Raw genomic sequence first — 24,425 nt, 5'->3', positions numbered from 1 at the left:
AAAAATCTCCAAAGAGCTCTCTACTTATGCACCAAGTCATGAAATTGCTTTTTAGCCATTCAGGGAAAATTTTCTAATGACTTCAGTACATAATTTATATACAGCATCTGTTGTTATGCGAGGCAAATAACTGATTTTCTTGCCAGAGGAATCTTTGAGTATGGCAAACACTGCAAAGTTTTACCTTTTTTTGCGGCGTGACAGGACACACTCGAAATATACTCTGACATCCATGGCAATTAAATTAGCTGCTACAATACCCGTTATTGCACTCTAGAAGTCAGAAAAAAGCCCCTTTAACATAAACAGGACATGAAAGGGCTTTCTAAAACCTTTCAGCATTATTTCCCTCACAGTTTCCAACAGGAGCGCCCTAGTTTCAGTTGCATTTTTGAATAATGAATGCTTCATGACACAGTACTTGGGCATCAATCCAAAAAACAAATCTATTCGCCTAAGCAAATCTAGAATTAATAATGACTAGAAAAATAATCCTTGCTGATTTAACGCATTCGTATTCATTTTCGACAGTAGCATCCATCAACTGTGACTCTTTCCATTATGTCTTTTGAGCAAACACCAGAACCCATTTAACAACAATGCAGACCCGGTCTGAGGAGAAAAAAAAAAAGCATCCGTCAAAGCTCTTCTCCACACACACAATGTAGCTTGAACCTATTGACATTGCACGGATCAATTTTTCCTTATTTAAGAATAATCTAGACAAGTTCTGAACGCGTGCTTTAGCTGGAGGCAGTTTAATATAATCCCAGTCGTGCTCTATAAATACTTTTGATGTCGACTGAATCCATCATGCAGAATGAATCAACATGTGTGTGAGCATGAGAGACAAAGAGGAAGCGAGATATAGGAGGACACAATCAGAAAGAGAGAGAGAGAGAGAGAGAGAGAGAGAAGGCGCTACAGAATCACCAGAGTGAAATGTGGCACAGATGGTGGGGAGTGTAGGTAATGGGGGGGCCGCCATCCTGTGTTCCCCAGACACATAACTCAAATGCACCATTATTACATTGACACAATGACTGCTTCACAGACATCTCCATATCTGGCCTGCATTGTTATATTGCTGTATAAAAACTAGAGACATAACACATGGAAAATAACCATGCACTAAACAGTGACATAAATCCTCTCCTGCATGAGAGGGGATTTTAATATTGACACTTTTATTAACTCTAGAGTTGGACCAGCTGAAGCTGGAAAATAATAAAACACCTCATTAATTTTTCAGTGCCATCTCTTGAAATTTCCAAACGAGTAGATTTGAGAGATAAATGCAAGGTTCCATAAGCTTCCTCATTTGTTAATTCCGAGTTAACGCTTGGATGGTGACATCTTTAATTTGAACATTGCGTCTACTTTGTCCTACAGCGGTGCTCTGCGATAAATCAGCCATGTCTATTGCCATGCCAAGGTCCTCTGCACACCCTGGAGGGTTGTTCCTGAGACGACGTAGCTGGTGAGTTGAAGCAGGTCCAGCTGGAAATGCTCGGCTGCTGAGAGTCTTTGCAGGGTCAGGACTCCTCAGGCCCTCTGGGGGAGCAGACTGGAGAGCTGAACTCTGACTGCTCGGGCCAGACACAACGGTAGTTTCACCAGCATGCATGGCACGGTGACACTCACTGTTTTGAACAATAGTTTGAAAGTTAACCCAGAGAATTTAACATCCAGCATCTCAGTGCTGACACCGACTGCCAAGTATCATCTCTCGTGCTCGTCAAGGTCTTAAGATAACATTGTTTTTCTCACACGAGGCAACAGTTACATTCGCCGAGAGCCAGTAAACACTTTACCGTTTACAATTACGCTGCTCATTACTTGAATATGCAGGGGTGTGTGGAAGTGTAATGTGCGTGTGTGTGGGAGCTAATGCAAGTGTGTGTGTGTGTGAATGGCAGCTCGCCCTGCATTTAATTTATAGCTCCAGTTAAAATGACAACAACAAACTTTGACAAAAGCAGTAAAGAACATGACAAGCAGGAATCTTATTAAATCACGTGAGCCGCGGAGACGTGCGGCGGCCAACTCGGGAGGACAGAGGACAAGCAGCAAAGAGAGAGAGAGAGTCAAAGAGAGTGAGAGGTGGCTTGAGAACGAAAAAAGTGTAAGTGTCTTCAATGGCTGTAATTTGTAGCGCGGGGAGTAATTTAAGTCATGCACAGTGGCTTCTCTCAGGGTCACTTAGGCATCCTAGATTAATTGAGCTGCGATGGGCGGACGGGGGGGAGGGGTAGAACAAGAAGAAGGAGGCAGGAGACAAAATGGGTTCTTGGACTGTGGTGTAGCTCCCTCGGCCGTGAGGGGAGAGGGAAGCAGCCCGGCGCGCTGACCCTCTCCACCCTGCTGCATGACAAAGCGCAACCCCCACACTGCGCCGTGCTGGAACGAGGGACAAGAGGAAACATAGCGAGCGCACGGCCTCCCCTTCAGCCACAGCTGGAGCCGGTAATCTGACAGCCATGTCTGTAAATCACATCTCCATGCCCATTCTTCACGCCGCCACGGAGAAGAACACACTTTTCTCTCGCTAATGTTATCCTTAATTTCATCGTGGGGGGAGGCAGGACAAAAAAAGCTCTGTTAACAGACTTTAAGCGCTATATTTAGTAGAGTGGCCCGCATGTTGAATGCTTTACAATGCAGATGGAAAAAATGGAATGGTATAATCCTCTTAAGGCTCTAAATATTGCTTGTGAAGCACTGATCTGAACAAGAGAATTCTCAGTCCAAATCTCCGTGTATCAGGAGGAATCAGGCATTGGGTTTTTTTTTTCTTTTAAATAGCAGTCGAGGGTCAGACGGAGCGGGAGCTTAAGAAATATTTCCACATCCTTTTAAATCTTTTTTTTTTTTTTTAACCTTCTATGCAGATATTGGCAAAGCGAGAGGGGGTGGCAATGAGAGAGGGAACAAGAACTCATTGAAAGCTTGATTGCATTTCAATGGAAAACAATCATGTCATTTCAATTCAAAATGTCTTTCATGTTGTGTTTGGAGGGGCCAGAATTGGCTGCAGTGAGACAATGAGAATCAGGGGGGTGAAAATAAATAAATAAATAAAGAGTGGCAAACAGAATAGAGATGGACTGCAAATAAGAACCATTCCAGGGACACAGGGGGGTGTCTTTTATACAAAGAGCACTCTAGCTGAACAGAGGGGTGTTTTGAGGCAGAGGGAGCACACACATTGCCAGCGCCGGCTCAAGAGAAAGGTGTTAGCAGGTGAGGAGCTGTGCACAGTGACTGCACCAGATAAACACACAGCTATGTGAGGGGTTGAAAGTATCTGTCACAAAGATGGGTTATGGAGTACAAAGACCAGGTGAAAGCAATTCTGTGGGACCCGTATACACATATTTGCACCTCATGCATGCTGAAATGAATCAATACATACACAAATGGGCCCACACGCAAGGAGTGCCCACAGTGGCTCCTATTTTTTTGGGTCTTTAATCTCGAGCTACCAACAAGGCAAGTGGAGGCGAATCAGTTTTTCCATGTCGTGCCACCATCTTCCAAATCTCTGCAGCCTCGGGGATAAAACGTTTGATTTGACATCACAACAGTATCGAGTCTTTGCCTGCATTTTGCTCGCTGATTCAGTTTGGCTGCGGCGCTCTCCATGTCTGCTCGTTTTTTTTTTCTTTTTTCCAAACCAAGGACAGTTCATCGTGTGTAATATCTGCTTCACATTTAATTCACGCGTCATGAATGTACACACCGTTCGACAGCTCTTCCAATGTCTCCTTGAAGTTATGTTTATATGCTGCTAATTTGTTTTGCCAAACACATTTTCAAGGGGCGGTTATTTCAGCATGATTATACTCAGTGGCAGGAGCGCTAAGTTGCAGTACTCTGCTGCATTCAAGTTGTAAGGAGGCCACCAGAGGATAACTTTGAAAACTGAAGCGACATCCTGACTTTTAGTCCCTTGCCTGGGTCAAAGTGCATAACACTGGCTCTTACATCACATCCTTCTGTTTGCTCGCTTGTTTCGGACCGTACACTTAAAGTTGTGACACAGGCTTTCTGTTAATATAACTAGAGAGCCCTAGCTAAAGTGAAATCATCAGGGCTGTTTACTCAAATGGTAAAATGCTCCCTCTAAAATCCACAGCCAACATAACTTAACTGTTTACAAGAGAGTGAGTGAATAGTCAGCTACTCGTGATGAGTAAACCTAACTAGAGACCATTTTGCGATGGGATCCCACCAGCCGTGACGCCCATCCCACGACAGCGATAACCACATTGTAACATGAGGCCACGCCCATCTTTGATCTCGGCCATTCTGATTGCAGCTACACGTCTGTAAAGTTTCCTGACTGAAAATGTACCATTCTTATGCTATTGGGGTGAGATCATCTGTCCACAACACCAGCTACAGTGGACAGTAGTGATTTGGTAAAGGGACACAGTGATCCCCAACTTAAAATGAATGAGAGCATGGGGTGTAAAGTAGGAGGGGGCAGTGATGCCTTTCTTATGTCCTGTCTCCCTAGTTCCAGCCCCCGTGCTCGGTCCACGCCCATCTACGAACTTAGCTTTCATTTTGATCTCAGTTGTACACCTGCATTAGCTTGTGACTGTATCTTTATACGGTTGTGACAATATTGCACTGACAAAAATCTGTCCACAGAGAGACATAAAAACACCTCACAAAGACCTCAAAAATCGATTACGTGTTAATTCCCACTGCAAAAGATATCTTCAGGACACAGGAGACATTGATGGTAATTCAAAATAAACTGTCAGTAAACTATGATAGTGTTATATTTATATTTTAATGTCATAATTCACAATATTGTTTTTTGGGGTGACATGATTAAAAGAGGAGTGAGGCATGAATCTCAGTAAACAGTTCGTTGGGGAGTCCTCATGTCGTGCTGTGGAACTCCTCTGAAGACAGAAACCGCAACGTAGCCAAAATTGATCAGATCAACACAGATCGATTTCATCAGTTTTATAGATGTTTTGCGAGGAAGGAAATACACTTGTAACATTTGTTAGACCTCAAGAATACACACTACACATAACGCTGAAAAACGTTTGCTGTGAGTACTCCACAGAGCCGTTTCAGATAGATAGTTTTAGAAGCAGGTTATTATCAATATTTCCCAACGAGCTAAACCTTCCGGGTCACTACCATGGGTAAATCCAAAAGCCCCCATTAATTCTAGTCCAAACTCCGTCCACTGTGTCTTAAACACAGTGGCATGGTGCTGGCATGCAACAGAAATATTTGTGACTTGACCAGATACATTACTATTTTCTCATTATGTTGATGCAGTAGCTGTTGTCATCATTTCTCGGAAACAGAGTCGAAGTGTCCGGTTCACATTTACTGCTATGTTTGAAATGTACAGCCCGGTTTCCTGACAACTCTGTAGGCTGTCTTGTTTTTCTGTGCAGCGTTTTGTAATATCAAAGTGGAGAGAAATGACGAGACATCAATAAAACATGAAGGAATCGAAAATGAAGTTTGAGAATCTTGACTCTGTTTAACTTCTCGGGGCCCCGCCTTGTGTTCGTCCACCCTACCTGTCTCTGCTAATTTACCGTGGTCGACATCAATCTCTGTCAGACTCTTACAGTTAATCTGTGTCTGTGCACGTCAGCTTCAATCAGCCTCGCCGAGTCTAACGGAGCATACTAGCCTCACAATGGGGGAGACCGACCCCCTGTATTATGGATACATGGATACACACCCAACTTCGCTCTTTCTTAGTCTCAGAGGAAGCTCGAGTGTTTGTCCAAGTAGCACATTTGGGATGGATCTTCCTCATATAGGTGTACAGGTAGGTAAGTATGTGAACCCAAAGGCAACCGTGCTCCTCACATTTTTCGGGAGCAGCTCTCCCCCGTCTGTAATCTGCCTTCGAGGTTTACAAAATAATTGTGGAAGACCATTGACATTTGTGCTGTTGTGATTTCTCCCACTCCCTCCCCCTCTTCTCCCTCTAGTAAACAGGCCCTGACTCAAGCTACACTGAGCTCCATGGCTGCCAACTCGCCTAAGGGGGGACAAGGAACATATTGCTCTCCCTGCCTAACACTTCCAGGATTAAACATTAATTCACAGAACTCTGAAACTTTAATATCTGGGCATGTGTAAGCGTTGTGTGTATTCAGCTCACACTTTCTGTTGGTTGGAGGATACAACAATTGATTTCTCAGACATTTGCCTAATTAAATAGTACAGAAAGAGTCTTATGTAGCCATGTTGTCAAAACACAGTGGAATTGAGGCCGGTTTATTTGTTGTTTGTTTGGCTTTGATTAATCTCTTTAAAATGGAAATTGAGTGGAAAATGTGCATTAGTTAAAGACAAGCAGGGAGTAGCTGTTTATGTAATTTTTAAATTGAATTTTTTCAACTGTTACTTGTTCAGCTCCGGCATAAATTGAGGCAGACTTAGAAAGTGAGGTGAACGAAATCATGGCTAAATCGACTTCAAAATGCAGATACAAGCTGAGAAAGAGCACGTCGAAGTTTCTCAGTCTCAACCGTCACAGTTTTTTGTATTCCCCCCGGTACTTCTTCATCCTCTAACGTTTGAATAAAATCTTAAAATACTGAAATGATAAAATGTAAAGGTGGAGTTTCATATCTTGACATAAACAACTACCTTAATGAATCTCCAGGTTATGTATTCTTCTATGATCTTTCTCCTTGTGAATAATCAAAACAGGTTATGTTCCTGTTTTTGTAGTCCGTCTGTTACAGACTGTAACACTGATTACAGCTCTGTGGAAGTGCGGAGCCGCAGTTTGTATTTTGATGCTGTTTGCAGAGGTGTCATTTATATTAGGGACTTGTCACCATCACTGTTTGAAAACAAAAATGTTCTCATAAATAGCTTTCACCCCTAAATGTATACAACTTAAAAAAATTAAGGTATGCAATTATATTCCCTCATAGCAGTGGCTACCAGCAACCCAGGATAAAGCATTAGTTTATTAATTTATTTAGTTTACAATGGAGTTGTGAAAGCAGATAGAAGTGGTGCCAGGCTCCATTATCATAATCATTATTCTATAGCCATCATATTGTGAAATTAACATTTACCTCATGATAATATGTTAAAGCAAAAAACTTTAGCTAGCTCCTGATCCGGAGCAACTCCTTTGTAGCATCAGATAAAAAGACTATTTCTATAAATAAAACTAAACCATACAATTCAGTACAATTTCCATAAACTCTTCTTATATTATTTCGTTTATACTGTTTGATTTAAAGTAGGCAAACAAATCTAAATACGCCTCGTAATTTCATCCTGTTGAAATGAACATCTGTAAAAACGTAATTACTCGCTGCAGTGAATGCTGAAAGAACTCCCACAAACAATGAAAACACACACACGGAGTAAACTGCATACTTGTAACCACTGTTATCACTGTAAGGTTTCTTATCAAATCCAAAAGTGAAGCGTTAAATTCTCAAATATGTGACCACTGATTCCTTAAACGAGCCCATGTGTGGATCAACAGTGAGTCTAATTTGAGAGGTGGTGTAAGCCAACATCGCACATTCCTCTCTATTCCTCTGTCTCTCTGTGGTCAGTCCTCTGTTCACTCTACTACACCTGTGGAGAGTTAAATCATCACAGTTGGGGTAACAGAGCAGAAAAAAGGAGGACCGAGGAGAGTCAACAGCAGGGGAAGTGCGCTAGCAGTCGAAAAGATCTGTGGAAAAAACACGCTGAGTTCGACGCTTGCAGGAATCAGAGGAAAGACGAATCTGTCCCAAGATACCATATCGGTGTGAGACTGCTGGAGTACTTGCTACAATGATTAGGCCTTGATTTTCTGTGTGTCTTCACCACTGCTGAGACAGAAGCAGAGCAGCTGAATGAGGAAAAGAGACTAGTGTTTGACCTCAAGACTTCTCGGTACGAATTGAAAACTCTTTTTGTAATAACATTTAACGGTGAAAAGAAGATAAATTAACATTCTCATTCATCTACATTCTTTTACACATTTGAATTGGTTTCTTTTCATTTGCCGCTAAACCTTGCAAGAAGGTCTATAAACCAGACGTCATTTGACATCCATTCTTAGGCTCCTTTTATTAATAGACTTTAAAAATATTTCCCTGAATTGCTGGGATTTTAAAGGAATGACATTTAGTGATATGTAAGTTAACTTGATGATCGTCATAACTTACAGTGGGCTGATCATTCTTGGATCATTCAGATATTCACTGAAGAAGACAGTTGAGGAGGAGATTGATTTGAACTAGTTCAACTGTTCATTGAAGTTTGTCAACAAGGTCCTCTCCACTAGAATGGCATTAAACCACCCTGAACTGATTAGACATAATGAAATATCATCAAATCTAAATACGCCTGATTTTCTTCATCCAGATCTCTGCATTACACCCTTAGAAATGACCAACAATGTAGACGCCTCATCTCACAATTTAGTGAGAAATTAATGTATCCGTTCTTTTATCTGGATCCACACCAAAAGTAATGTGGTCTATTCTGGGTCGGAACCGTCCTCCATCCACGTTTTGTGGATATCCATTCTGTAGATTTTGTGTAGTCCTGCTGACAAATTAGCCAACCAACTCCTTGCCGGAGGGCGTTGTAGCGAAAAATTCAAAACAGCCACTGATAATGCTGAAAAATCCAACCGATTTTGGCATTATTGATTTGTATTCTGGGCCCATCTCAACTGCATTAAGGCCACGATACAGTCGCAGGAGTTAATCATCACTGTTCCAGACAATGCTCGTGTTTCACAGCAGTTTCAAAGAAGTGGACTGTAGCCACATGAATCGGCTTAGAGCAGAGCGAGCCAGACAGCATTTATCATCAAGTCAATTTTCTAAATAAAACACCCTGTGCAGACTGGGGATCTACAGCACAACAAAGTCAAAAATATTAACAATAAACACTCTTAAAACAGTCAGATTATGAAACAATTTAACTATGTAGAAATCTGAGGTGCAGTTGCCAAACTGATGTCCTGCCTTTTGTGTCCCAAAATTATTGTTTTAATACAACAATGCTGTGATGTGAAGGTTTGGTTCAAACTAGGCTCAACATGATGGATAGAGATCACTATTTGGGTTAAAAAAAAGCTTTAAAATAGGATTCAAGGTAAAGATAGGGAAACATCAAGGTTTGGGTCAAAGTGACTACTTCATTAAGGTTATCTGACCTTCATTGTCATGGTTACTTTGATAAACAGCTGGTTAAGGCAGGTGAGGGGGGTTAAAAGTGACTATGAGGAACATTCAGTTTCTGTTGATTCTAGCTTCCTGCGGACAAAAGCGGTACAATCGGTCGTAACAATCTTTACGAGTGCGTGCATTTGTTTTGGAAGGGTGACAGAGAGACCGCAGGATGGATCACATAAAAGTTCCTCGTAGTCAGTTAAACAACCAGAATAAATACATATGAATACCCAGATAACTTGAAATAAAAGATATGCACGCCGTGCAAATTTGTGTTGAATATCTATCAGAATTTGATCCACAAGTTCCATTCATTGCCATCATGGCATGACCTTGACTTCCAGTATCGAAACATAAAGCGTGCCTTAGATCTGTAATATAACAATGATGCATGCCCACATTTCGGCCAATCAGAATTACAATTTTCTAAGATTATGGTAACTGAAAGGGGTTGATACTGTTCTTTATTTTGGCAGATTTTCAGCTTCAGGGAACTGCGGCTATCTCAGTGTTACTTGCTGTAAATGATCTGGAGTATTATTTATGGAGAGAGAAATAAATTGGACCTTGGTTGCAAAATCCTCTCTAGTTGTTAGAGATGATTGTCCAAAAGGCATAAACAATTCGAGCAAAAAGAATGTGATGTCATGTAGAAAATAACCAGAAAATGTGAAAAAAAAAAAAAAAACAGATACAGAAAGTGAAACTGTCTCACACAATCATGTTCTCTACCTAAATGAACAGTCTCTAATTCTCCGGAGTAATTAAAAAGGCTAGATTGAACTTAGCTAACCTCGCTGTTGATTTCTTCATAATGAGGAAATGAGAGGAGGGTTTAAGAGAAATGAACAGAATATTAAGCGCGCCCGCCCCATTTAATCACAATGTGGAATGGTTTGAGCAACGCAGCGCCCTTCACGATGTACCCAACATCAGAACAGCTTTTACCAAAGGGAGAGCAGAGAGATGTTGATGTTCCCAGTTGAGCAGGGAGAGTGGAGCATTTCCAAAACCGTCACTTAATTCTGCTGATGACAGTCTACAGCACAATTACTTGTAGTGGCTACCAGGCAGAATGCACCCAGAAGGTCTCTCTCCCTCAGATACAGCAGCCACGTTCTTCTTCCCTCATTCTTTTTTCAGAAAAGATGACACTGCCAAACAAACACCTTTAAATAATGAAAATGTGCTCTCAGGGTCAAACGCTTCTTTAGCTCAAGCTGTTTCCTGCCAAACAGTCAATAAAGTGTTAAAGTGGAGAGGGAGAGCGCTGAAGGGGGGGGGTGTGCTGTAGCCTTGCAGCCTTATAATATAATATAATATAATTCATCTTGCATCTATGATCTTTATTGTATGCTTCGGCTCTCACCTGCACCGCCCCCCCCCCCCCGGCCTTCTTTTCCTGTGCCTGCCTGATCCTTTCCCAAGTGTTTCTTTCTCTCTGCCTTAACTGCATAAATGCTTACACAGAGGAGTGACAACTTTGGGGGGATGGTGACTTTAACTGTAACATTCTCACATTTTTCTGTCCTTCTCTCAGACGTGACACAATTGCAAATGCACCACTTGCATTTTTCATGCGTTGTTGTGTGTATCTGCGCGTGTGTGTGTGTGTGTGTGTGTGATTCTCTTTGTATACATTGCCCTGTCCTGTGGGGAATGAGGATGATCAGTCCCTGGAGAATATTCACTTCCTCACACGTTCACATGCTGAGCTCCCCGTGGGCTCTGCAACTGTCTCTGCAGATCATCTGTGGACAGTTAAGACATCTGGGAAAGTAAAAAGATGGAGAGTTTCCTTATTGAGCTTTGTTTGTTCCCCTGCTGGTTTAAGTATCATCCCTACTGATTTTCTTTATTCCCCTATGAATTGTCCTGAGCAAACACTGTAGTAAATCAGAACTATATTAGTGTGTTGATCACCAAGATGCCCTTCCAGTGGACAGAATGTGGTGAAATGCTCTCTAGGGTGTCTTTCCAATTGACAAATCATGATAAAATGCCCTCTAGGGAACCTTTCCAGTGGCCCAAACATGATTAAGTGACCTCAAGGGAACCTTTCCAGTGGACCAAACATGATAAAGTGACCTTGAGGGAACCTTTGTAATGAACAAAACATGATAAAGTGACCTCGAGGGAATATTTCCAGTGGACAAAGCCTGATAAAATGTCCTCTAGGGGACCTTTCCAGTGGACAAAACCTGATAAAATGTCCTCTAGGGGACCTTTCCAGTGGACAAAACCTGATAAAATGTCCTCTAGGGGACCTTGACAGTGGACAAAACATGATAAATGATAGTGACCCCTAAGGGGCCATTCCTGCCCCTCAAATATCCTGAGTCTGCCACTGGTGTTTATACATAATATTAAAATTCTAGGTATTTTTGAACGTGGAATAAGGTAGAAAAAAAATCTCCAGTCACCAGAAGATGTAATGCTTGACAAAGACAGGTTGTGTGCCTTTACTCAAAAATAACATAACAGCTTCTGAAACACGTGCCACATCTTTAAGTCAGCTCAGTGAAAGAGTCAAATGAATGTTAGGTAGAGTTCAAGATTCAGCTGCATTTTTCCTTGGCTTGCATTAGCAGTCAACACACAAGGCCACGCAGAGCTCAGGAGAGTCCAGATTATCATGCAGAAGCACCCGGGAGTCTGCCACCCACACTCTATTAAAACATCAACCCTAAGGTGTTGGATGCAGCAGGAAAAGCGGGAAACGAGAGCTGCACTTCCCACTGGCCGCGGCTCACCACGTGGGCTCAAACATGCAGCCCTTAAGGTTACTGAAAAGTGAGGCGGGGGTCTTTGTACCGGCTTTCTCTGCAAACGGTTTTGTACTAAATCTAAAAGGAATTGCTTTCTTTGTAGGCACTATCAAGTAATCTGACGCCCTCTGAGCAGACTTCTGATGACTTGCTATTTTATGCGCTTTTTATTTCATGTCAGTCTTTTTCTTGTCCTGCCGGAAACATAAATAGTTTCTTTGAACTTGCCACTAATGTTTCCTTAAAATTGTTGTTGTACAGCTCCTGTCTGGTTGCGGAGAGCGTGAAGCCCAAACTTGCAGACACACAAAATTGGATATTAAGCGCACAGAGAAACAAAAAACACGCACACACAAACCTCGGTGGTGCAAGCGTGTTTTCCGCTGCGTATAAATAATGTGACAAGAAAGTACATGACAGCACTCTGATGTCCTGGGGTGGAAACTGGTGTGATTTAATTTCAAACAGCATTAAAATATATTACAAAAAATGATTATTTCATCCAGACTTGTTTCTGGCAGCACTTCAGAATGACTAAATGAGAACATTTGGTCTTTTTTCTCCAGTCTTTTGACAAACAACCTTTTTTCTCAGTACACCTTTGTTTATATATTTTTCCTTTTTAGAGACAGCTGAAGACATCTTTGAAAAAAAAAAAACCTTCATTAATGACAGTTTCCTCTTCATTAGATCTTTTATTTTCTGTAAAAGTGATGATGAAATTATTTTCGGAGCCGCCCCCGCAGCAAATCTATACGTCTGGGTTAGGGGTGCAAGCATTTTCTGTTACTTAATTATTTTTTGTGGTTGGTGTACTGTTGGAGGGTATCACTGCGCACCTCCTCCACCGGTCCCCTTGGCCACACTCGGAGAATGTGGGTGCATAATACAAGTAAAATGTCACCATGATAAATCTAACCTTTCCGGGGAGCCCTTAGTGGCTCCGTACCTGTGTACTTGCATTAATAACCAGATCTATCAAAGGGGAGTTTTCAGTTGCATTAGTGTTTGGGGAGTAATTGCTGTCAGCGGGTTCGGTCATAAATCCTGACACCTCAATCATAGGAGCTCCATAAATCACACTTAAAAAGTTCACATCTGATGTACACTTTCTCGCCCTGGCTGCTAACTGAAAACTGCTGGAGGAGAGAACTTAGTGAACACTGTGTCGCTCATTTTTCATACTCTCGTAAGCTCACTTCCAGGTACCACTTCTCTTGTGGGTGAGAACAAAGTTTAATGAAATTAAGCAAGCGGGCTGTTCTCTTCTCCCGGATTTCTCCTTATGGGCTCGGCCAGGTAATCAAATTCCACCTTGGTTGTCAACGTTTGTACCTGTAGGCAACTCCTCCCCCTATCAAATCGCATTCCTCTTTCTATTCATAACTGTAGCCATAAACTGTCCGGCCATTTACCTTGAGTGTGCAGGGGCAACAAGTCACATTATCTGAACGATTTAATGAGACAAGACCAGAAAGTATATTAAATGTATTAAATATCTCCAGTGTGGAGGGTCCTCTTCTCTGTGGTGAAGTGGGTAAACAGACGGTCCTTCATACAACACGGCGTGATGAAATGAAGCGAGGTCCATCAGAACCCATCGAGACAATCAGTCACTTTACGTTTAGAGACTATTTTGATATTGTTGTTGCAAGTGGTGACAGCTGCCTGGTGGTGGTGTGGGAGCAGAGGCTGAGTTGTTGCACAAATTAAATACAGATTGCAGCATGGCCATTTTGAGAAAACTGCACATGGGTGGGCCAGGTATCTCAATGGCTGCCAAAGTGGTTTGGGAGGTTTTTTTTTTTTTTTGGTTTTTTTTATCTGTCTGAGAGAATGATTGATTAACTTGTGGACAATCTCCCCTCATTCCATCCCTCCCATCTACTGACATGTTGGTGTGGATTGTTTTTGATTAACAGCAGGCCTTCTTCCTCATGCTGCTCACATGCCGTTGTGAAAAACAGAATGGTGGATGATAAAAATCCCGAACCTTTTGTTTTTGGAAGACGATATAGCACAAATACTTTTGACAAAGAGAGGTACACAGGGAGCAACATGCATCGCGCCCAAACTGTTCAGTAGACCCGCTGGCGTTTGGCCTCACCTGTAAGAAAAGACAAGGTGGTCTCTTCTTTGGTCTAGTCACCGATAACAAACATGCTACATCCGGTTACATTTTCAAAACCAAAGAGCCGATATAGCATGGTTAGGTTTAGGAAAAGATAATGGTTCCACTTCCAATAACTACCTCCACAACAGTCACATCTGTCTTATTGCCTCTCATAGGAAATTAACTTTGGTCACTAACCCTGGTAGCTTGGGTGAAAGTGCAACAAATAAACCATCGTTCATTGTTCCTGACAACTGCCATCCCGTGCTGGTATGGCACCTTCATACATATGTGGCCCAATTCATGCCAAGGCAAGCCAAACCGTTTTTACATTTAAATTTTATGTCAACATTTTAGTGCATTAAGCAGACGCTTTTGTCCAAAGCGACTTACAGTAATTCATATATACATTCACACACTGATGGCGGTGGCCGCCATGCAAGGTGCCTACCAGCACATCAGGAGCAATTTGGGGTTCAGTATTATGCCCAAGGACACCTCGACATGCAGACCAGGGGAATCGAACCAGTAACCTTCCAACTGTACAAGACGCTGGCTCTACCCTCTGAGCCACTGGGGTGCCCAAGTGTTGGGTGGATGGACAGAAGCCCCACGGCTTTGCTTGTTCATCTGTTTATCATCCAGTAACAACAGCACTCCTGCTCATAATTATTTCAGACATGCATTACCTGCTTGTCTCCTGCATCCAGTCTACTGTACGTACAAGCGTAGCTGTTGTAGCTGATTAACATCGAGTTTGAACCAGACAAGCGTCTCCGTTCTTCCAGATGTGTTATTCTTCCTTCGTTGTTAGACCACCGAGCAGAAAAGATGGATGGAGACTGTCCGCCTGCAGGTAATCTGATTATGGGACCATTAATAAAACATCATTCATTAAGAGCCTGTATCAATCTGCTGTCAACATCAAGTGGTTCACTCATCAAAGTGTGACAGAGAGAGAGAGGGAGGGAAGAGAGAGAAACAAAGAAAGGAGATTGGTTGACGGCACAGAGTTGCTGCATGCTTGCAAAATCACATTTTCTATTGATCATGTTTGTCTTGATGTGTCTGTGCACTCTGGGGAGAAAGTTAAAAATGTAAATAATTGATTTTGGCTCCATCCTTTTTGACTGGGTAATGAACCTGTATGTTAATTAAGTCAACCCCATTTCAATATTTTAATTTCATGTTTTGTAAATATATATTCTTTCCCACCACTCTATCTCCCCCTTATCCTTCCATCTCTTTCTCCAGCCTTCTTTTGAATGCTGCTCTTGCGGCAAAGTGACAATAGCCGCCCAGCCTCTGGATCCCACAGGGCCTTCATTATGACTGACTGTATTATGTAAAGCACTTAAAATGCCTAATTATGCACTCTGCCTGGCTCTATTTTAGTTCCTAAGTGTTGCAGTCGTCTGACTGATGGTCCTCAGGGACTTTTCACTCTGTGTTTGAAATATTTTTCTCATATCCTCTCTTCACTTAACAGTGCATCTTCAGACACAAACACCTTCAGTCAGAACCGGCGACAGTATGGTGTCAGTGAAAGCACCGGGCATGCACTCCGGAGTCGGAAATACTGCGCCTGTGGACATGCAGTTGATGATCACTTTACTGGGAATTTTCCATATGTAAATTGCAATAAGGAAACTTTTAAGTCATGAACTGCATGATTGCAAAACTCATTTGAAATTCCTAAAAAATGTTAAATATATTGGAAAATGTATTTCAATTTCTCCATCTTAAAATAAAATGATCCCTCAGTGGGCAGATAATTCAAAAGCAAGTGCTTACATAATTAAAACATAGCCCGAGGTTAGAAAAATAATTTACATTTCAGGGAAATCGAAGCTGTTGTGAGGCGGTTTTCATTGTGATTCATGGTTGGTGACAACATAATGGAATCTGAACAGAGACGGTTATACTGTGTGTATGGCATTTCCTCTGTAGAGAGAAATTTAATTGAATCTACCCCTGCATTTCCACTGATTGCACGGTAGCCCATTTTCAACCTGAACTATTTCTATTCTACTCAACTTGCACACTGCACTGGGCTTTGAGCGTATGTGTGTGTGTGTGTGTGTGTCTGTGTGGGTGGATCAATGTGGGTGTGTACAAATGATGGAGGGAAAGTAGTAAAGAGTCAGTGCGGTTTTCTGCGTTGGTATTGTAGGTGGAATTCTAGCCGCGTGTGATGGATTTGTGTCTGATTGTCTCAGAAAATTACCATAAACAGAACAGAACAAATCCCTAATTGTTTTGGCTCTATATTTACAGGAGAAGTGCCGGCAGCATATTGCGGTCTCTCCTGAAGCTCCACAGATTGCCTCTGATGCTTCTCTCTGCAGAAAAAAGCCGGGTCATATCCAGGTCAACGCCAGGTCAGAGCTGAAAAGACAGCAATACATCATCTTCTGTATAAAGCTGAGGGATTGCCTCACAGGTGACTGGGCGCAAAGATGATTTGACCATCGCTGAGCCTCTGACCATCTTGTCTGTTCAGTGCTCATCCAAATAAGGCCTCCTATGGGTGAAATTCTCTGCTGGGCCCTTGTCCGCTACAGCAGCCAGAGCAGATGGCTGACTATTGACATGCAAGGAAGCCTATCTAATGCAGGCGCTGTTGTGCAGCGTTACCGGCGTCAGGGGAAAAGGCTTGATGGAGTTTAAAGTGAATTAGCTTTATGTTTCGTTATTGTTTATTGCAGCCCCCTAAGTCAACCCTCAGGGTGTTCTGGTGCATATTTCGCAACTTCTAGTGACTTGCTGTCACCTCGACGATTTACATTCTATCAAACCCTATTTTATACCATTTGGGGTCGGCAATTTTTTCCACAATAGCCATTCGAAATGTCACTGACATTCTGTAATTACCTCCTTTCGTCGCAGTTTGTATCATTACTGTGAGTGACCACCTTTCTTTTACAGGGTTTGCCTGTTTTCACACGCACAAGAGACTCACAGTAAACACAGTGTTGCAATTTTTGTTACTGTTGAAGGTATTTCAAGGCGATAAATCAGTGATTAGATGTGACATTATTTCATCCACGAATGAGAGGAGATAAAATTTAAATAATGCCTTAGATTGATAAGAATCCATTTTTCAGCTCTATTCTCTAATATTTAAAACCACAAACAAACAGCCGAACAACGTTGCAGCATTCTCCTGAACAATCGAAGTGGATGGAGAAAAAAAAGACAACCTAAAAAACCAAAAATGGTTCCATTCAGCTGGTCCGGCATAATCCAAATTGATTTGAAAAGATGTTATTTACACCCTCCCTGCAAGGTCAAGCTCTGGGTACCGACAGGGTGCGTGCTAACACGCTGTATGGAGTTATTTTATTTATTTTTTGTTTTTTTCTTTCAGCTGTTTTCTGTGTTTTATATAAAAAGAATCTCCTTCAGTAAAGCTGTCTGGCTGTGAAGCTCCATAAATGTTTTTCCTGAACTACGAAACTTCACCTGACTTTCCCTCAGCATTGGGTTAGTAATAACAACATGTTCATCTTGTGATGACCTTATCTTTTATTTGCCACATTAAGATGAATACAAAAATCCGCCTACTGTGGAATGTAACTAAATTAAAGGGCAGATATCTCAACAGGACCTCGGAAAACTTGCCCACGCATTTATCTTCAATAGGCCTCACTAACAAGGTCTTTTCAAAAAAGCCGATCAGAAAGCTCCAGTCCTCAGGAGGCTGGATCACATCACTCCATATACACATTGTTGCACCAGCTACTCCTTTGTCAAACTATGTATTTTAATATACTACTCTTTTTATACAGTATAAAGCACTGAATGGTTTGGGGCCAAAATACATTTCTAATCTGCTGCTCCAGCCTTCTCAGATCATGCGTAGAATCCAAACTGAACACGGAGAAGCAGCATTCTGTTTTTAGTCACGAGATGTCGGGAACAAACTCTCAAAAGAAAAACTCTTTATCTTGTTGACTTATTTTTCATCCTCAGTTTTATTTTAGTCTTTCTGAATCTTATTTGTATCTTTGCAACAAAGCCTTGTACTTCTTTTATATCTGGCTATAACGCATTTTATGCTGTATGTAAAGTACTTCATATGGCCTAAATGGCTGAAAGGTATCATACAAAAAATCCACCTGAGCTTCCTTCCAGGTGTCATTGACAGGAGCTGCCCTATTCACCGATAGCTAGTTTAGAGATACAATGAACTGTAAATTAACAAAAAATGTATGAACAACTATTCTGGTAATTGTTTATATCATGTCATGAAATCACAGGCATTCTCTGGCCCCAGCTGCTCAAATGTGAAAATGTGCTGTTCTTTTTGTAATACATTGAATACAAATGTAATATCTTTGGGTTTTGAACCATTTTTCAGATTGCTTCGTGGTCACGTAAATGCTAATCTGCATTTTGTTCCCTTTATATTTGATAAGTTAAAGACAAAACAATTAATCTGGTAATTGGGAATACAACCAGAAAGTTAATTAGTAATGAAAATAATCTTTGGTTGCAGCCTAAAGCAAAAACAAGCATTTCCTTCTGCCGCTTCATAATAAAAAAATATATTTTTTAAAATCTACCCACACACTTCTCTACACATTTTTTATTCAAACGCTAAATAAAGTATTTTTAGATCAAGGGCATATCATCTAATCGCCATATAATCAATGTGAGCTGTCTTTTGCTCTTAACTTCAACTTAATGACGAATGAACCCAGTGCATACCTGTACTTTACAATGCCATGGTCACGAGGATTTGAGGATCTTGTTATTTTACGGACAGAAAAAGGTGTAAAAAAAAAAAAAAAAACGTTCTGTATGCAAACATGAACTGGATGCTTGAATAAAATTCATGACTCCTTCTCTACAGACTCAGATACACTCACTAAATTGACCTCTCTCGTATTTTTCGGATATTAGATGATGGTAAAAGCGATCGGGCTGTTGAATAATGTGCACAGCCGCTCACTGTTGGAGAAAATCAGCTGGTTGGTTCACTCTCTTTTCTGCTGAAAGCTTTTCTGTCCATCTTACCTCGGCGAGGGCTTATCAGGTAATTAACGTCATGAATGGAGGTTTAATGACCCTCACATCAACCTTGTTTAAAGGAAGTAGAATTAAAGATGGTATCTGGACATGTAATAATGCAGGAGGAGCCAGGGTAGCAGTGATGGCAAGCCTGAGCATCAATGTCATCGTTCTGCTGATCGGGCGCCGAGAGTCCTGCTCATGCATTATGAGAGCCCCTTAAGGCCAAGCAGAGCTTACTGACTCCTGCCGACACGTATATCTGGTCTCTGCAGCAGACGTAGAAGAGTTCATGCTCTATTAACTGGGCTATGACCTGGCCTGACCGTGCCTGAGTTACAGTTTGTGTGGAGGAGGAGAGCAAAATCACAAATTAGGAAACTACAAACAATATTTCAATAAAGAAAATTAAAGATAAAATTAGTAAGCAACGTCTCACTGAATGTTGTTTTCAGCCTGGGACGACTTACGCACGTAAAGCGCTTCCAAACCTCATCTGATACAAACAGGCATCAAACAGTGGTGATTTCACTGTACAGTCAACAACAACACTTTTTTTTTATGCTTACATTCAAGTCGCTATTTGGACATAGTTGTACAGGCGGGGGAAACGTCTCAGTGGCAAATGGTGCGATCCGTAATAGCAGGTAGACTTCAGAAACTGATATTATCTACAGATTGTATCTAGCACTCATTGCTGAACCATAAAAAAAGAAAGTCAAAATCCCCGGCCAGCGCTGCAGAGAAGGTGGGCCAAAAAGATAGAGGATTTTTTTAAGCAGTCTGTAGGCGATAATGAGGGCAGTGGCGAAGAAGCAGGAACATCAAAGAGGAGTGAGCAGGAAGCAGGTGCTTTATCCTGCTAACATGCTATGTGCTGTGAGCTTGCTATATTAACAAACTATAGAAGAAAATGTTTGTTAACTTTGGATTTTCATTGCTAGAATACTGCCGCAGGTTTTCCAATTCAGTCCCCACTGACTTTCTCTGAAGTCTTTAAAACAGTCAGCGAATTTTTTATGGGTAAAATCAACAGGTTAATTTTTATCATTTTCTTCTGAACTACTCATCAATCCTTTTTTTAACATTACAGCCCATACGATATTTCTATATTTGATCAATAAATCAGGCTGTTCAGGCCACTGAACTGGCCCTGTTGTTTGTTCACACAAACAGGAGGTTGTAAAATTGGTGTCATCATCTTATATTTTAACCGCACAAACAATTTTGTCTTTTTTCAAAATTATCGACAAACATGGTGTGTCAGTTCAAATTAAGACTAACACTGGGGCAGCTGACAATAAACTCCCAGGCTGCTTTCCCGACCGAGTGGATCCCTGGTCCTTCATAGCATTTGGAGACGGGGTGAGAAGTTGCAGAATGCCCTCGTACAGACTGCATTCACTTAGCTGCTGTTGTTTCCATTTGGTTAATATTGTATTTCTCCATCTTTTGATACTGTGTGATCCTGCTATTTTTGCAGCGACCCTTGTAAGACTAGCAAACCACTTAGTGGAAGATAATGGGGTTAATAAAAGAAGAACGAATAAAGCTTTACTGGGTGCTGGCATTAGTCATGAGCAATCAAATCATGTTTTCCTTCCCTTTAAGAGCTGTGCACTCTGTACAAGCAGGCTAAAGCTATTTCATGATATTAAAAAAAAAACAGACTGGAGTGGATTCACTGTAAAAGCTTCTCTCTAGAGGAAACTACAGTAATACACTTGTGCTGAAAAGGCGCAGATGAATAGTTTCTTACATTTAAGGGGAGGGAGGCGATGAAGCATCAAGCTGTGGGCCTCAGATGACTGAGTCAAGGCCTTCCACAGAAAAGTAGAGAGATGACCAATCACAGAGCTTTCTGATATGTTTTTTTTTTTTAACTAATAACAAAAGCAAGGCGCTGACAGATGGCACACAGAGATGCTTTTCTTTATTTTTCTTTCTGCTTGATATTTTCAACAATTTGCAGCAGTTTTTCGGAGAAAGAGCCTGTCCTTGCCAGAAAAACAATCGGTCGAAAATGAGAGTACATTATTTGAGGGTAATGATTACTGCTGGAAAGGAGGAAGTTAGAAGTAGTAGTGTATAAAGTGCAAAGAGAGAAGGTCAGGAACGGACGGTCAAGTTAAACAGGCACTCTCATTCAGGGGGCCGCTGTCCCTGTCCAGCGGGAAACCAGAATAGAGAGTTCTTTTATAGTGAGGTTACGTCACGTACAGAATGTTACAGAAGTAGGTAGATTGGAGACGGAGGTTTAAGAAGTAAAGTAGTGATTTACGCCAACACACAATGTTTTCCTAAACCTAACCAAGTAGTTTTAATTTCTAAAGCTAACCAAACTGACATACGGCAAAGGTCCGGTAGGTGTGTTACAGTTAATTAGAGCAAGTTGTTGTGCCTGTCTCCATTTGTTTACAGACAGATGACGTGAGGTGCTGCATTGCTCCCTCTGGCCCGATAATAATCCTGTAGTGTGTGATGCACAATTATCAATGTCTTGTTGTGTAAGAGTCTCCTTAAGTGCGTAATGCAAAAGAAACTCCTGTAGTGTGAGCCCGGCCTTGGAGAGCTTTCAAAGATTCATACAAAGAGCCTTCCACCTTTTTAGAACTCGTCTCTTTGTGTATCATGTTGCTCATTGACATTCACATCATAGTGAATGATGTGTAAATCTACAGTATATTATATTAAATTGAAGGGATTTAAAGAGCATGAAAGCGAGGTCTGACAACTTGTCCTCCAAATACAGTTGATAAGCTTTTGAAAAGGCTGAGTGTGGGTATATGAAGCGCTGGACAGATCATTTTGCTATTACTCAGGTATAACATAAAATAGATGTTATCCGTACAACCTCCAGAGGACTTAATGTCAACAGAAACTGACACTGACACATGCTATGTGAGGTCTACAGCCTCACGGCTACATGAACCAAAATGTACCTCTAAGAGACAGAGAAATATGATGGGGTGTAAAGACCACTATTAACACCCTCCCCAGTCACTTTAGGTTTTTACTCCTTAATTATATGTCACAACTGTTTGAATTACAGTGCAGTGATAAAATCAGGGTTTTGCTCTCATCCACGCACACAGACAGGTAATTTCTCCTAATGGCACCATTACGTATGGTGCAGAATATAAGTGTGTGTGTGTGGGTGTGTGTGTGTGTTTTTCTAATTGAAGTGGATGTTATAGTAAAAGCAACAGGGAGTTAAAGATCAGGATAAGGGAACATAAAATTGCAATTGGATAGAATGATGTTAAGTTTTCAGTAGCTAGACGCAAACATGGTGTTCGCTCTTTCAGATTCATGGTTGGAGAAGTAATGGAGCTGCAAGCCGAGGAAGCAGACAAGATGCGATTCCCAAAAGGGAGAGACGCATAGATGGGAATTTATGTTGAACAATTAAATCGAGAATGAAAATTGCAGTTTGTTGTACTGCCATTGGAAACTTTCACATAGGAAGGCTGTCTTCTCTGCTTTGCCTTGTGCATTGCAAAACCAGAAGCAGTTAATCTAGCTAATCACCGGTCACTGTTTTTTTCACATCTGCCATGTGGTTAGCTTCCATTTGCCAAACAGCCACTGTACCACAAGTCTTTTTTATACATCTTGATGTCAGAACAGTCTCTAAAAGTAGCATATATCACAGCTGCGCCTGGAAGGGGGCAGTGTCAGAAATGTTGGTCTCCCTAACAACTCAACAACAGCTCTGACACTTTAACTAGCTGTAATCCCAGGCGTGTTACAGGCCCTCTGTCAAGCTCTGGGCCCCTGAATCATTCAGGGTATTTCACCCCAAACTGTGCCCCTGGCAACCTGCCATCGGCAAAGGCGTTAGCACGGATCCCCTTATTCTTGACACCAAAATTGCACTGTACTGGCTACAAAATTGTTATTGTTACTGAGGCATTCCTTACAGTGCCTGTCCACCCCAGTTCATGATAGGTGGCCCCAAATTCCAAGCTTGCACAGGTGGGAAATACACCTGTGTCCACCTATAACAACATTTGGACGTTCCACAGGCTCACCGTTCACCCCTGAAAAAGAACAGAGACCCCAGTGTCATATTTTTATCGTCAATGGATCTGCTCCAGGCATCAGCTCGCAGCTTTGACTTGTCACTGAGCTTTTTGGCTCTGATAGAAAATGTCTCTGTTCAAAAATTTAAATTGTTCCGTGTTTACTCTTTCAATTCTCAAACTGGAATCCAAACAACCACCACGGGGGTCCGTCACTGGTTTTCACCACAACATTAGATAAAGTCATCTTTTCCAAACGTTTTACCCCCTAGTGTTCCCATGTGGTACTTGTTACAATTTAAGCAAAAGGACCCAATTCAGAGACACAGGGCAGGTTGAAAAACAGAGAGCAAACTTTAAGGAAATTAAGCCAAAATCCAATGACAAGAGCGAGACCAAACCAAGTATGATGACACAAGGGCAACAAATGTAGGTGAGATTGGGGAACAAAAGTGAAAACACACAAACTTTGACTGACCTTTTTCATACATTTAATCACTACTGAGACATGAATGCAGAGAGCACTGAACCGTAAATAAAAATTTTTTAGTCTGACTGTTTTCCACTTATACATACACATACACTCACATACACGAGGCAAATAGAGGAGGTGTGTATTCACAAGTATCCTGCTACTTTCCACTTGAATTCATGTGATGATAACAGAATCACTATCCAAGAAAACAAGTGACTGCAACTTGATTAACCAACAGTTTAGCCTCTTCCTTCGCTGATTCATCACAATTAGCCGTGATTGACAAATCAGGGTCGCACTGGGCCTACTGTGGACAGTACATATGTTTCACAGTCGGATATCACATCTGCCCACTTACCCGAAAATTAAAGCTGATTTTATGAGCTGCTGTTTGGCTCATAAGACCCAATGGGAATTAAGTGGGATGTTGACGAGGAATTCCTGGGAAAGGAAAAAACCAAAAACATGCTGACATTTGCAGTAAAGCTTCACACCAACAGATTTCTACCACCAGCCTGTTCATCAGCTTCTCTGTATGCTTGTCAGCCGTGTAGGTGCAAACACACGCACGTGCAGATGCAAACCCACATGATGCAGCTGTTCAAGGCTTGTGATATTGACCGTGCCCAGATAAATTTGACAATTTGACAGCTATCGCTTCATTCGGCAGTTTTTCACACCAACCAAAAGACTGAATGTTTCTACCCGTTCTCGACCCCCCGCTGTCTGCTTTATCTCCTTTGCATTACTCAGAGGTAATTTACAATGCCTGCGGTGTGATGGTCCGTCAGTATCCGTCCCCACTGATCATCAAACAAGCCTCCA

This window comes from Sparus aurata, chromosome 7, assembly GCF_900880675.1.
Source record: "Sparus aurata chromosome 7, fSpaAur1.1, whole genome shotgun sequence".
Lineage (NCBI taxonomy): Eukaryota > Metazoa > Chordata > Actinopteri > Spariformes > Sparidae > Sparus > Sparus aurata.
This window is presented reverse-complemented; position numbering follows the sequence as displayed.